This window comes from Kryptolebias marmoratus, linkage group LG16 (genome assembly GCF_001649575.2).
Source record: "Kryptolebias marmoratus isolate JLee-2015 linkage group LG16, ASM164957v2, whole genome shotgun sequence".
NCBI classification, from domain to species: Eukaryota; Metazoa; Chordata; class Actinopteri; order Cyprinodontiformes; family Rivulidae; genus Kryptolebias; species Kryptolebias marmoratus.
The window spans coordinates 18,786,058-18,795,946 of record NC_051445.1 but is presented as its reverse complement, the minus strand read 5'-3'; the positions used below and the strand labels follow the sequence as shown (position 1 = coordinate 18,795,946).

The window sequence follows — 9,889 nt, the reverse complement described above, 5'->3', positions numbered from 1 at the left end:
TTTGAGTTAATTAGCTGATTAGAGTGTGGTACCAGGTGCCATCAATTTTGAACCTTTTCACAAGATTCTAATTTTCTGATATGATGAATTTGAGATTTTCATTTGTTGTCATTTGTAATCATCAAAATTAAACGAAATAAACATTTGAGATATATGAGTTTGTATGTAATGTATGAATATAATATACAAGTTTCACTTTTTAAATGGAATTACTGAAATCAATCTACTTTTTCATGATATTCTAATTTTATGACCAGCACCTGTATATTCTAGAGCTGCAGCCGGTTTGCTATCAGTAACTCCTGGAAGCCTGAACAATAGGGTGAGATGTTAGGCTTGATCCTTGGCCCATTTTACTCAAAGCCAAGGCCAAGTAAGAGGCGCTCTGTTCACGCGACACCAATCAGAGCCTGCCTCTGTCTTCAAAGCAAGTGGGACCGATGCAGTCAGAGTCTGTTTGTGAGAGGAAGACTGCACACTTCCTGTTGGACAGACTGGGCACAGCTGCTGACAGAAGACAAGCACACAAGCTCACACATCTATGCAAACACACACCGCAAGCCGGGCTTTGATTTCACCAAAGCTGGGTTTATGTGCTGTTTTATCCCGAGTTTTTTGTTTGTTTGTTTGTTCTCAAACAGACTGAAGCAGGGCTAAGAGGAATATGTGAAGGTACAGGCACCAAACTGACCATGGTAAATTACAAAACATATCAATGATATATTGTCTTAAAGAACATTTACAACCCCAATTCCGAAGAAGTTAGGATGTTGGGTGAAATCTAAACAAAAATAGACTGCAATGACTTACCAATCTCATAAACCTATATTTTATTCATAACGCCTGCCCTCTTCTTCTAACATCAGTCTGTAAACGTCCATGAATTGAGGAGAGCAGCTGCTGGAGTTTAAGGAGGAAAATGTTGTCCCGCTCCTGTCTGATGGAGGATTCTAGCTGTTTAACAGTCCTGGGTCTTTTCTGTTTCATGATGTGTCAAATGTTGTCTATTGGTAAGAGGACTGGACTGCAGGCGGACCAGTTCAGGACCTTGTCTCTTCTACTAGGAGGCCATGTTGTTGAAATGGATCCAGTACGTGGTTTAGGATTGTATTCAAGGCCTTCCCTTAAAAAAAAAAAATGTTGTCTGATGGGTGCATGTGTTGTATATTCTTTTCTGCATTAGTGGTTCCTTTCCAGATGTGTAAGCTGCTCACACCACAAGTACCAATGAACCTCCATACCATCAGAGAGGCAGGCTTTTGAACTGTGCACTGTTAACAAGCTGGATGGTCCCTCTCCTCTTTAGTACAAAGAACGTTGGATCCAAGGTTTCCAAAAATAATTTCATGTTTTGATTCATCTGACCCCAGAACAGTTTTCCACTTTGCCTCGATTCATTTTAGGTGAGTTTTGGTTCAGAGAAGTCACTGGCACTTCTGGATGGTGTTCACATATGGATTCTTTGCATGACAGACATTTAGCCCATATTTGTGGATGGCACATTGAACTGTTTATAGACAATGATTTGTGTAAGTGTTTCTTATTGTTTCGTATTCATACCACTTACTTTTATAGCCTTTTATTGAACCTGTCCCTAATGTCTTGAGAAGTGTTGCTACCATCAAACTTAAAATTACCTTTTTTTTCTCTTAAAAATGATTCTTAATTCAAACATTTGACAAGTTTATTATGTTCCATTATGAATGAAATATGGGTTTATAAGATTTGCACATCTTCACATTCTGTTTTATTGACATTTGGCGCAATGTCCCAACTTATTCAGAAGTGAAGTTGTAAAACTGCTACAGAGCTGATAAAGACATCTGTCAAAGGAGAGAAGCTCATTCACAAAGTAATTTTTAGGATGTTAAAACGGCTTGGTTCTTTTTTCCTTTAGAAGAAGTTCAACTGTGTGCCTCAAGTGGAGCGTGCTCTCTCCAGTTCTTGGCTCATTTTTCAAAGAGCTATTCTGGAGGGGGGAAAAAAGGGCCACAAAGCATTGTGGGAGGTTTGTGACTTCAGAGCCCACATCCAGATGTTTCCTTGGTTTATGCTGGAGGGGAAGAGAGAGGTGACAGGAGGGGAGTCGGTTGTAGGAGCAATAAGTATGAAGTCGAAAACTAAGGAGGTAGTAGTCACATTTTGTGAATGAATATGTGAATAAAACAATAGTCTGAAGCACTTCTGTTTCTGCTGCCCCCTGCTTCTCCTGCTGAACATTTTCATTTCAATGGCTGTAAAAGCTGATTTAACACAATAATATAAAAAAAGCTTTGAGTGTTTTATTGTGGTGGTTAATCCTGAGAATTTTTTTTACGAGACAATATATGTGTTAGCCTGTCAGTCACTCAGCTCTACATAAAAGAAGAAACACATGCATGTGGAGCAGCAGGCGTCACAACCGAGAAACCAGATATTACGAAACAAGACCCATGATAAACCTGAGCAAAAGGAAGACATGAGGTCATGAAGGAAGACTCTGTGGAAGACTGATAGGCTTCTCCCTTATCAGATGGGGTGGTGGGGGTTGTCAGGAGACACACGGAGACCAGCCCGCAGCTCATCTTTATGATTCTTCTATGCCACCATCCTTCCTTCAACCATCCATCCATACATCCATCCATACATCCTCTCCCTCCTCTCTCAGGCCTCAGGCGACGTGTGTGGGATCCAATGATTTATACCTCTGTGCATGTGTCTGCATCATGTGTATGTGTGTGAGGTAATAAAGTAGTCCCACAGGGTACACTTAGCTTCCTGCAAATACATTACCAACTTATTGGAATTCCTGATTATCGGCTTGAGGTTACCAATAAATATCAGTCATGTGCACGGAGAGCGAGCAGGGGGGGTGCGGTTTTCTGAATAGTTTTATGTTTGTCCCTTTACAACCTCTCTTAGCATATACATAATTCAGGCGACGATAGCGACTCGATGAGATTTCATTCCAGAAAATGAAACAATGGTCTGAGAGTATCGCAAAGGGACTCGGTAGTCGATAGATAATCTATACTTGGAAAGAGGGACAGGTGGTTCCATGTCTACAAAATGTATAAGGACTTATCCAAAAGGGTCAGAGTCGGTGATGATCAATCAGCATGGGCCGGCTGTAAAAAACATAATTGCCTCACTGTTGCTACCTTCTTCACTGTCATTGAGGTTAATGGACCACAACAAGCTCAAAGAGCTGTTTTTTTTGTAACTAAATACCTTAAAGAAGTAAAACAACAACCTTTTATTTCTTTATACAATAGATATTGTCGTAAGACAGATCTGTGAGAGAATTTCGCTCACATAGACCCTTTCACATGATCCAGTTCAGCTCATACCTCCGATTTGGGGTAACAATTCAATAAGGTTTCGGTAAAACAGGAAAAAATTGTTGATTGTTGAAAGTTGATTTTCCAGCTGATAATATAAAATTTAAAAATTAAGTAGTGTAGCAATAATTTGTTCATCCAGTTTGAACTTTAAATATTGTCCTGAAGGTCATGTGTCAAACAAAAAAAGGTATTTCTCCTTCATTAGGAAACTAGTCTAAAATGGAGTGTTTATTCCAGTTAATCTGGCCAAACTTGATGCAAAATAAAAAGCCAATACAAAGCGGAATATCTTTAAATGTGAAGATCCAAAACAGATAAACAGCAGCAACTGCCTATGACATGCATATTTTTCATCTGATTACACGCACCAGTCCCTAATGTCTCTACTGAGACAGTTCAGTACGAGCACACGCACCATGGCACCCCTAGTGATGCACAAGATGTTGTAAAGACTGTGAGGGCGCCACTTCTGGTGGCAAATTCTTAGTAGGACTTGTCACCCTATATTTTTCTAAACCTAACCAAGTTATTTCCTGCCTAAAACCCCTTTAACCACTGAAAAAAAATCTAAAATTAAAACAAAGCTGGACTGAGAACGAGATGTAACACAAAGGAGTAGCAATTGTGTGAAAACTGTGTGCTGGGAGTACGACACCATCACTCCCTCTCTCCACTGACTGTTAATGTTTTTGGTCTGCAAAAGATGACATGACACACACATGACTGGATGTATGCTAATAAAAATAAAGGAACAACTAGAAAAACTATGTTTCTTGTTTTACAGACACCATTGAGACCCAACATAGCACTTACATATTTTCACATAGGACTGGGATACTAAAGGCCACAACTACCAAGAATTTTTAGCATGCCAGAATTGTTTTGAACAGTTTTTCCTGCATGTATTTTGCAGCACTAACAATCCCTGACCACCGATATTATAATGACAATAGGTTCTTTTTTGTTGCACTGGTTTAACCTCGAAGTCTCTTTGCTCAGTGACAACAGCCCAGTTCATTCCTGTGTGTTTTGCTTCGCTGAACTGCTGCAGAAAACACCACAGTGGCGATGGCAAAAACAGGTTTAGCGCTGAAATCCTGTTGGAAGGTTTCACCTACACAACAAAACAACTCAAATGAGCGCTCCTCTCTTTCTGCTGGAGCTGAAGGAGTGAGAGGTAATTGTTTAAGTGAGCCCATGCGGCTCAGCGATGCCGGCAATGCCAGTCAAAGCTTATGATCCTTAACTCTGACCAACTGCCAATTAGGCTGCCCCTGGATCCAACTGTAAGGTTAAAGCCTCGTGATGAGCAGCATAGCCTACATTTTGCAGGGTGTACTCCACCCAAGCCTCAGATCTATAATTTGATGACCGAAGGCTCGTTTGCAACTCCAACTATGTTGCGTCCTCGTTCTCTGCGTCTCACTTTCCCTTCTCGTCAAACTGCAGTTTGACTTACTTAACTCCCCATTTTGTGTTGTTTCTTTTTATGTCTTCTGTTACGGCGGCGATTATTCACCTCTTTGTATCGGCTGTGCTTTCCACACATATGTTGGAAGCCCTCCGTCTCCTCCGCCGGGCTAAGGGAGATTTACGCTCAAGCACGCCAAGAGGACGCTAGGTCATTACGCTTCCGACGAATACGGCTATGCTACAAGAAAATGAGCAATCGCTGCTCAGTGATTCGGCTCTCATTACAGTCTGCATTGGCACAGGTCATCAGGTTCGCCGGGGGGCACCGGAGGGAAAAGGGCTCACTGAGATATCAATAATGGCACGGCCGTTACTGACGCTGACATCTTCATTCTGTTCTCAGAGCAAGAGCCACTGAACGCATAATGAGTCGCAACTAACAGAAGCCGTGCTAATTTAATTGCTGGGGAGTTTTTGAGGGGAAAGGCTTTTCCAGCTCTTTCACCAATTTGTTTGGAAGCAACTAATAAGACAAGAAGAGGCTGTCACTGATGTCTCTCTAAAAACAAATCTGTAGCTTTTAAAGACACAAAGAGGCCTACTTAGGAATATTGTGGCCAAAAGCACGCCTGCGTTTGTAATTAACACAATCTTGACAGCAACCCAGCAACAAATACAACATGGATGATTTAAACGATGACCCTTGTTATATAATTAGTGGATTTATGACCCAGGCTTCGGCTTTAATGAAAGTTGCTTTGACAGTTACTTAATTTATTTCCAGCATACATCAGGCTGCTTTTATGACAATTGAGTTTTGCCGTGCTGTTCAGTACAGTAATATAATCGCAGGGCCAGTAACTTCATTAAATGTTCCTCGAGAGACTTGGCTAAGTAATAATGCTTTTTTTTTTTAAAGAAACCATTGCGTAAATGTTATTTTTGGTTGTGCCCGGAAGGTTTTGATGGTGCCAACATATTTGACATGGGTAAATTCAAAGATTTGATGCGTCAAGACATTCAAAGTTTCATCTGAAACCAGTTCACTGTTATGCCATTTGATGTGAGCTAAAATGTACTCTTCATTTGATTTTCCGCATCTGCTTAATTCTGTTCAGGGTTAAGGAAGGAGTGGAGATCATCAAGTTCACCAGTGATTACCACAGATTACCAATCAGCTGGAGTGAAATGTAAACATTTGATGCTATAAGAGCTCCAGTGAGCCAAGCTTTTACTGACACTGAAATAGAACAACGTTGGAGTTTTAACAGGATTACAATCAGCATCTTTTTTGGTCATGAATTCAAGAATGGTACAAGCAGAACGACAAAGGATTCACGTTGTTGTCGGCCTCAGTGTTAAACATTAGGATTTAACCTCAGACATATCAAGGTAAAGGATCCCCCCACCCCCCTTATTTACTCACTGTAACCTGCTAAAGTCCCATTAAAACACATATTTCTTTACAAAATGCACTTAAAGGCTAGTGTCCAAAAACGATGCTGAACCTGTTTTTTAATGCATGATGTCCAGAATGACAATCAGGGCATCGCCTTTCCTCACCAACTCTACAAACATTAGAATTAATAAAGACAAGCACATCACACAATTATTCCAGGATGGTGCTGTCTCACTGCATTCCACCTTAACTTCTAGACTCCTGACAGAAACACAGAAGGAAAAAAACCCAGAGCGACCTGCCACAAAGTGACCCAGCAGTTGAAGTTTACATCGCTGACCTTCTCTGAGTAATCAGTTATCTTTGAATATTCTGAAACTATTTCAAGATTGGCATGAGCAACCTGGGCGAGTGACTCAGAGGCTGAGCTGTAATCCACAGCGAGTGTGGGAGCACCATCTGCTCCCTGAAAATAATCAAGCGGAGGGGGGACGTCGAGTTTTTCCGAGGGCCGGCGACGCCGTCGAATGCTCAGGTGAAGCAAATTAAACAGCTATTCGGGAAGCGAGGCTGAATCAGCCTTGCAAGCATCCCAACGCGCGAGCTAACGTTTGCTTACGCAGGTAGGGACAAACGTCAGCCTCTCGGATTGTGATCCATTGCTCGGGTTCTGGTTTGGCAGAAGGATGTGCAAGGTTTGAATTTTTGCTGATTAAACAGGGCACCAGTAGTTAAGAAAAAAAGAAAACTGAGAAATTAAACTGCTTGGTATTAACTAGAGCGAGCTAGCTGTGTACAAATGTGCAGCGAGTTGATGTTTATTAAAATGAAAGCAGCATTCCTTGCAGGAATGGATATTGTTCCCCATCTTACGAGCCAAACTCTTAAACAAAGATTTTGTGTAATCTGTGAACCCTTAAAGTGTGAGTTGGGGATGACTCTCAGCTACAACTACACCAGATTTCAGCCTAAAATCTCTAAATATAACTGATTTCTGGCCATTTTTGTGTTTCCTAGGGTCAATTAGCTGTGGCGACCATCTTAAATGTAGCTGACTCCAAAAGTTTAACAGTTGTAGATGTACACCAAATAAATACTTTCTGAGAGTTTGAGCAAAATCCATCTAGTGATTCTTGAGGTATTTTGCTAACAGACAAACGTGGTTCATTGAAACTGTTAATGCCAAACATTTAAGAAAAGACCTTTCTCAAAGTTTAGCGCTCAACATACGTGTTGAGAATGACTCTCAGCTACCACCACACCACATTTTAGCTCAAAATCCGTACAATTGACTGAACTGATAGCAGTGTTAGTGTTCGTTATGGTCAATCAGCTACGGCGGCCATCTTGAATTGGGTTGCCCCGTCAGTTGTAGATGCACAGCCGATGATTTCTTTTAGAGTGTTTCATTAAAATCCGTCAAGTGGTTCACAAGTTATTTTGCAAAAAGTCAAATAAACACACACACACACAAACACACAGAGACAGGCAATTACATGATTACAGCTGGTCGATAAAAAATATTAAACTGAAACCCAGAAAGGCAAATCTGAGCTGTATTAAATAAACTCTAAAGAAAGATGACTATTTGGAGTAAATATTAGTGAATCGTTTTAATCCTGTGACTGACAAACAGTGAAACACAATAAAGCTTGTTTTTTTTTTGTTGTTTTTTTCTAAAGCAAGTGGACAAAACAGCTGAAAGCTCCCAGAGCTGTCAGACAGAAGCAGAACTTTCTGAAAGTATTCACTAAACATCATGAGCTGCTCTCCAAGTAACTTCTGCTTTTTTGTTTGTTAGTTTTTTTGTTTTTTTTTCCTCCACACATTTTTTCCCCCCCTCGTAGTTTCTTGTAAAAGTTTCCTGAATACATAACCTATTTCTGTCTTCATCATGAATACTGTATGAAGCGCGTTTGCTGCTATATAAACATCCAAAGCGGCCCGGCTCCGGTGTGAGCCAACTTTCCAGGCTGACACAACACGGCTATAGGAAAATACATCGGCAGGCTTCCAACCAACCGTAAGCAAGCGTTTGAATACAATCCTTTCTGACAACATTCCTAACCGTCTGACTGGCGGGGAGGCGGTCCCGGAGAAAATGTATGTGGTTCAGAGACGGTTCGGAGCGTTTGTTTATCTGTAAAACCAAAGGGGGTTCGATGGCAGGTTCAGCGGCTCACTCACGAAGGAAAATGCTGTTTGCATCCCTGCGTGCGCTCGCCGGAGAGCAGCAGACATCTGGGCACCAAGTGTCACAGAGAAGGGCAGCTGAAAGAGCAAAAAAAAAAAAAACCCACCCAAACAGCTGCTTGTTTTGGTGTGCGCCGGTTCTGCCTTAAAAACACCCCGTCCTGAGACTTAATTGCAGGTTAAAGTATTCGTGTGGAACAAACGAACAATTAAAAATCACAATGCATCTATTGCTCGCCTTAGAAGAATGTAACACCCTTAGAAATAGACTTTACAGGTTTGAAAATATAAATTAAGGGACAAAGTGAAAAGAAACATCTTTATATTTTGTAAGACAGTAATGTCACTGCAGACGTGTCTACATTAATGCCCGCTGCGTCAGGAGGCAATAATGTTTTCGCCTGTCAGTGATTATGTGCGTTCGTTTGTCTCTCTGTTAGCAAAATAGCTCATATACCACAGGACAGATTCTAATGAAACTCTCAGAAAGTGATCACCTACAACTGATGGCGTTTTAGAGTCGACCCTTTTCAACAGGGCTGCCACAGCTAAGCAAAAAACGCCTATAACTGCCTATAACTCAGTCAGTTTTACAGATACTGAGCTAAAATTCAGTGTGGTAGTAGCTGAGAGTCCCTCCCAACGCATGCTCTGTGCGCTAACTGCTTTTAAGAGTCACTCATCTGTCTGTTAGCAAAATACCTCATGAACCACAAGGTGGATTTTAACGGAACTTTCAGAAAGTAATCACTGGATATACGTCCACAACCAGTTACCTTTTAAAGCCAACCCAATTCAAGATAGTCACTGCGGACAAATACCGTTAGTAAATACAAAAATTGCTATAATTCAGTCAGTTTTACAGACACTGAGCTAAAATTTGTTGTGGTAGTAGCTGAGAGTCATACCCGACACGTGCCCTGAGCGCTAACAGATATCACGAGATCCGTTCATGAAACAAGACTTTAACTGCTGGAGTCAACCGCGTCTACCCAAAACATCTCATGAACCACTTTAATGAGACAGTCACTGGCTGTGCTCGGAGTCAGCTCAATTCAAGATGGCCGCCACAGCAAATGAAGCCCGGCAAACTCACCAGTGGCTATAACTCAGATGATATCAGACATTAGGCCACAATTTGGCGTGGCAGCAGCCGAGGGCCGTCCTCGACACACATGCTCTGAGCGGATCCAGCACGGCTTCAACCATCTCCTCTCAGCATGAGATAATCATAGTTTAAATCTCTGGCATGGAAGGCAAAAAAGGGAGATATGCACGTCTTCAAAAGAACTGCATACTGTTTGCATGTGGCTACTTCTGATAGAAATGACCCTAGAATTAAAAAAAAAAAGTAGCACATCAAATTAAGTCTTAACTGTAGTCTGCCCAGCCAGGTTCTGGCTGCAGAAAGTGGGAAGTGGTGAAGCAGGCAGGCAGGCAGGCCCATCCTTATTTTTGTTTTGATGATGCCATCATATGAGCAGGCCCACTGTGTAGCGCGTGCCACCTATTGCCCATCCACGGCCTGCGTCCCCCCCCTCTCCCCCTCCTCCTTCCCTCT

General features: G+C 41.6%; 1 protein-coding gene across 4 annotated transcripts in view; it reads right to left on the bottom strand.

Annotated features, from left to right (window-relative positions):
* Positions 1–9,889, bottom strand: part of triob (trio Rho guanine nucleotide exchange factor b) — a 106,512-nt gene that overhangs the window by 95,689 nt on the left and 934 nt on the right. The window lies entirely within an intron of this gene.